Source organism: Canis lupus, chromosome 10 (assembly GCF_003254725.2).
Source record: "Canis lupus dingo isolate Sandy chromosome 10, ASM325472v2, whole genome shotgun sequence".
Classification (NCBI taxonomy): domain Eukaryota; kingdom Metazoa; phylum Chordata; class Mammalia; order Carnivora; family Canidae; genus Canis; species Canis lupus.
Window position 1 is genome coordinate 57,752,184 of NC_064252.1, and position 6,000 is coordinate 57,758,183.

The 6,000-nt window shown below is 39.4% G+C and overlaps 1 long non-coding RNA gene across 1 annotated transcript in view; it reads left to right on the forward strand.

Annotated features, from left to right (window-relative positions):
• The window catches only part of LOC118350084 (uncharacterized), an 87,246-nt gene extending 81,458 nt beyond the window's left edge, over positions 1-5,788 (forward strand). The window contains exons 3-4 of the long non-coding RNA XR_004803241.2: positions 2,591-2,708; positions 4,262-5,788. This is a non-coding gene — a long non-coding RNA (uncharacterized LOC118350084). The remainder of the gene's footprint in view (positions 1-2,590; positions 2,709-4,261) is intronic.
• The last annotated feature ends 212 nt before the right edge of the window (positions 5,789-6,000 follow it).

Sequence of the window (6,000 nt, forward strand, 5' to 3'; positions counted from 1 at the left end):
AACAATCATTGGAATCATGAATGTTTTTGTTGATGTGATGTCCCATTTCCCTTTTTCTTTGCTGAAATTTGAGACACCTTTTTATATCTCCTAATGCTGCTCTGGATAGAAATATGAGAAGCAAAGGACTGTGTATTGCAGAAAGCAAGAGCATTGGGCTGCGAGCCTTTATATTTCACTACTTACATAGCCCATGTTAAAATTTTCAAAAGAAATTTGGAACCAGAACAACATTCTCTGTGCTGCCATCCAGATCCAAGAATTGAATGAATAATTAAAAACCTTCAATAAACTATCCAGCCTTTGGCTTTTTGTTTCAATATATTTTTGTTGCAAAATATATTCTCTTCCCCACCTCCCACCCCCCAACGCAAGCAACTTAACCAGTCTCTTATCCTCCTTTTGGAATTGGAAGACCTCAAACTATATGCCAGCCTCAGCCTTTATCAGCTGCGAGTCCCTTTACTCTGGGTTTATACCTGTCTGCTATGAAAGGTACTGTCTCATAGTTACATTGTGAAAATTAAATAATTCACAAGTTACTAGTATGCGATCTGGCACACAGGAGGCTCTTAAAGCATCGGTCTAAATTGTATCTTTACATTCTGGAGAGTCCAATGAGCAATGAAATGACCTAAATGCTAAAGATACTGAGTAAGTCTCAGGGTGATACCATTGAAGTTTTGTAGGAAAATCCTTGATATGAACTTTTGTTCCTTATGAAGACATTTTCTGAGGGCTTAAGTGGAAAATTTAAAGTTATTATTAAAGAACTAAAGAACTGGTATAGAACTAAAGACATTTTCTGTGTTGGGGCATTTATTCACTGCTCTTACACTCTTTTGTCTATGGAGAAGTCAGTAGAATGTTCATTGATTGGTAGCCACAATTTTGCCATCTATGAAATGGGGTTAGTAATTATGACAACCTCATAGGATTTGGTGAGGATTAAATGAGATAAAGTATGGAGTGAGCTTTGCATACCATACTGCCACATAGTAAGTGTTTAGTAAATATTTGATTGATATTATTACCAGAATTAATAAAGAGCCTACCACAGAGATTGCTGCATTTCCATACAGAGGGTGAAAAGTATGGAATAATTATCTCTGAGCTCATTTTAGCTAAAAATATACACTTTTCCAATTTTGATAAATTGAATAGTCACCAGAGTAGTGTTGAAGGCTCCATTTTTTGAATTTGGATAATTCTAAATGACATCTCTCAATATGGAAGTCTATAGTTTTAAATCTCAGAATGTTGAAAAGCCCCAAGACAACTACCAAGCAGCATCTAGCTGTTTCTCCCTTTCAGATGGGTGTCATTTATTGACTTATTTATTTAAAAAGATTTTATTTATTCATGAGAGATACACAGAGAGGCAGAGACATAAGCAGAGGGAGAAGCAGGTTCCCCATGGGGAGCCTGATGTGGGGACTCAATCCAGGGACCCCGGGATCACAATGAGCCAAAGGCAGGTGCTCAACCACTGAGCCACCAAGGTGCCCCTAGATGGGTGTCATTTAATGATGACTCATCCTTTCCACTTGCAGAGATCCTCAGATGTTTGAGAAGTTCTTGTTTTTTTTTTTTTCCTAGAAATTTAATAAGAAACAAATGAAAAAAAAACCAATCTGTATGAATTTTTTTTTCTGTTGATTAGAGAACATGATGGCTTTGGTTGTTTGCAAGGCAAAATTGCTGATGCAGGAAGGCCTAATTGATTAGAACAATATATGGGCTTGTTTAATGCTTTAGGTCAAATCCTTGGGAAATTTACATTCCTTATGCAAAATTAAATGTGTTGCAAGCATCTTTCTTGTCAAATGCGATTTTTTTTTCTTTTGTTCATTTGGCTCCAAGTTTGACTTGTGGGGATGAATCATGGTATCATTGATATAATAGATTCAGATACTGTTCATAGACAGCAATTAAGTTCTATTACTCTCCCTGCTATTTTTGTATTTTGTTACAGTCTCCTTTTGCCGTTTGAACAACTCAGCGTTTCTCATTCTCCCATTTTGGTAGTCTGCAGATTGTGGTTTGGTCCTCTTATAGAAGAGGGTTTTGGTTTATTGTTTTCCTCTGAGTGTGCTTGAGCTCCCTGGTAGATGGGGAATATGGTTATGCCCAAACTCTTCTTACTGTATCAGGCCCTGAGAGGAGTTAGAGGTGCCTTCACATAAAGTGGCAGGTTTCTCATTGCTACTGCTCTTCCTTACGGTTGTGGGTCTTTGTAGGTGACTCCACTGGGTGGGGATATTTACATGTGACTGGGTGACTGGCAGGCCCTTTGTTCCCTCTTTCAGTTCTGTCACTCTCAGAATCTATGCCAGTTCATTGTTGATGGACCCTTTCTGATCTAGAATTGATTGGATATGACAAGTAGATAGATGTAAGGACAAGGGAAAGGGGGAAGTTGAAAATAACTCTTAGGCTTATAGATTGGGCTACTGAGTCGATGGGGCTTGCAATAATACTAAGAATGAGGAAGTAGGTTGGTTGGAAAAATAAGTTCAATTTTGGATATGAGTTTGCTCTGTCTTCCGATCATCTTTTTTTTTTTTTTTTTTTCCTGATCATCTTTTAGATGGAGATGCATCAGCCGGCCGTTTAGAAAGAAGATCTATAGTTCGGCAGCAGTAAGGCATTAGAGGACCACTGCTTAAAGGGGTCATCTGTGCCTTAAAGTTATTTTATTTTTAAAAGTGAGTACATTGTTTAATTACAATGAAATCAGCCGTAGTTGCATGGAATTGTGGGCATCCTCTTCCAAAAGAGTTCCCTCTCAAATATCTATTCTAACTGACAGAAGCTGATAGCCACAATCTCTTTTTGTCTTTTATCACGGCAAATTTCGAATATATATGAAAGAGAGAGAATCATGTAAAGAACCCCCACTTAAACATCACCTGACTTTTTACCAATTTTCAACTCATGCCCAAACTTATAATGCCTGAAACACTCTACCCACTTCTCTTCTTTTCCAGAATTATTTTGAAACAAATCTGAGACATTATATGTGCTATAACCCTTAAATGTTTTAGTGTGTTCTCTCTAAATGATAAAAATACATTAAAAAACCAAGCATAATATCATTATTGCCTCTAAAAATTAACACCAATTCCTTAACATTATATAATATACAAGTGTTTAAATTTCTTTCTCATAATTTTTAAAAAATTATAATTTATTGAAATTAGTATGAAATGAGGTTCATACATTGTAATTTGTTGCTATGTCTTAAAGTTTCTTTTAATGTATGGATTTCCCTTTCCCTCACTCCTTTATTTCTTCCAATGTATTTGTTGAAAAAAACAGAATATAGTTTGTTTAAGAATTTCAGCACCTTAATACATTAAGCTCTCAAAAACTACTGGTGCTTTTGAATAAGCCAATGTCTCAGAATTTCAAAGAGCAGGAGTCAAGGAAATCCATTCCTAAGCCCAGCATTGGGCTTCTACAATTGTGTGGCAGTAGGGAGGTGCCAGCTGCTGGGGGAGGTTTTCCACCTGCGAAGTAGTGTGTGTGGACCAGACACCGTTCACATGCAGGGCTAGGGTGGGTCATCCCACTGTAGTTTGGGTGACTCCCCTCAACATTTTTCACTCATTAAGATTAAATGCAACACAATATATTAACATTGATTGAACTGTAGTGTTGTCATCCCAATCACCATCAGTATACATTTATGAAGCTTTTCTGACTTTTGGATGCTCAGATATGTCGCTATCCTGGGTTACTGTTGAGGTCTTTAGTTGTGAAGGTTTTGAGAGTGATCTTCTCTGAAAATCTCACTCTCTTACCTCAAGAAAGGGCAGCTAAGCAGATACAAGCAGATACATTGGTATGGGTTGTGGTGTTAACAGTATTTTTAGGAATAACTTTTAAAAGCCACTTTTATATTGTTGTCCTTATCATTTGTGTCCTCATCTTTAGGTTAGGGGCCTGACTTTGGGCTTTTACACTTTGTAAGACTTTCTCTCATTTCTTTGGTTGAAAACAGGCAAAAACAAATCCCATAGAGTCAGAGGTGATTACTGACTGGATTATGGGCTCTTCAAATAGCCAAAGAGCCTGGGAATTGGCACACTGCAGTGAATTCTTAAGCACGTTCCAGAGTAACAGAAGGGTGCTGAAGGAATTTGGCAATGCTACCCCTGAAAGTCTTTTTTGAAAATGTGCAGGGGTAGACTTTAGGAAATCCTCTTGGGGTCTCCTTTCTTTGGCAGCTAAATGTAATAATGTTCTCATTGTACAGATGGAGAACTGAACCGTAGAGAACTTCACAGAGGGCTCCAGTGACCTGGCCAGTGTCACACCACACAGAAGTATCAGAGGAAGGTGAAGGCAACGCTGGCATATTGATACACGGCTCTGATCAACACCTCATTCTGCTCCCCATAAAATGCCGTTGTCAGGAAAAGAAGAACATACGCTTCCCTCACTCTCTCTAGTTATTTAGACTCCTGAAGGGTTGTGCACCTGCAACATTTCAGGACTTTATTCTTCTGGTTCCATTTCAAGCCCAGCCAGAGAGACAACAGTGGACATTGGTAAAGAACTCGGCCACTGGAGTCGCACAGTCCTGGGTTAGGTCTGCTCTGCACCCACCAGTTTTATGACCTTGGGCAAGACACTTAATGTCTCCAATCCTCGGTTTCCTTATCTGTAAAGCGGGGAAAATTGTATCTACTTGATTTTGTTGTCAGGGTTAAAATAGGTGATAATCTCTCTAAAGCACACAGCATGGAGCTGGACACATTGATGCCTAGAAACGTTGGCTGCAGTGATTGTCACCAGCTCACCATTCCAGAGTGTGAAATGAGTGCTTCTTCATATCTCACTTGGCTCATTTGTGCCTCGTGATATTCAACATGCTCACAGACATCTCCAGCCATTTTTATCTACTTTTTTTCTTTCTACAGTTTCAGCTGTTGCTAACATTATGCACAGTGGAAAGAAAGCAAAGCTTCTTAGCTTTGTCTTTTTACCATGTATTTCTTCTATCTTCTCTGCCCTTCTTTAGAGATGCTCTGGCATGGAAGGGTGCTCATGCTCACTTCTGGGCCTTTTGCCCAGTTAAACCCCCAGACCCTCTTTCCTCCTTTTCAAGCAATTAGAATTCATCCTTAGATGTCTTTCATCTAGAGGATGTAGTTCCCTTGTCTGTAGGTTGGATCTAGCCTCAGACTTCTTTCCTTTGGCCAGCACAGTGCTTACTTTTTTTTTTTTTTTTAAAGCATTAGTTACTAAGTTCTAGCAGTAGGGAAATTTCATATAAAAGCCAAGAAATGGTATGTGTCCTGGGGCCCCCTCTTCCTAGCGGCCATCAGCAGATGCATAGCCGCAGTCCTCTTCAGACAGCTCGGTGCTGCTTAAGTTTGCCAGAGTGTCTACCATTCTCTGGTCCGCCTTGTTATTTGCCTTCCTCTTGATGCCAGAGTCTCTTGCTTTTGTAACTGAACAAATTTAAATCCTCAACAGGTAGTAATGGGTGGACTGGCTTCATGAAATACATGACTTTCCAATGTTTTCCATGTATTCAACATCAATACCTATGAACTACCTTTTTCATGCTGAATTAAGATGATGAACAAACATTTCAAGCTGATGTGCAGGGGTCTTACCTGCCAGATGAGACTTGGGAATATCAGTGTCTCTACCCACATCAGTATTTGAGGGGTTATATGAATATTTGTGTGACTCTTACTTCTTCTATAAAAAATGTTATAAAAATTGGGGCTCCTGAGTGGCTCAGTTAAGTGTCCGATTCTTTTTTTTTTTTAATTTTTATTTATTTATGATAGTCACAGAGAGAGAGAGAAAGAGGCAGAGACATAGGCAGAGGGAGAAGCAGGCTCCATGCACCGGGAGCCCGACATGGGATTCGGTCCCGGGTCTCCAGGATCGCGCCCTGGGCCAAAGGCAGGCGCTAAACCACTGCGCCACCCAGGGATCCCAAGTGTCCGATTCTTGATTTCAGCTCAGGGGAATCTA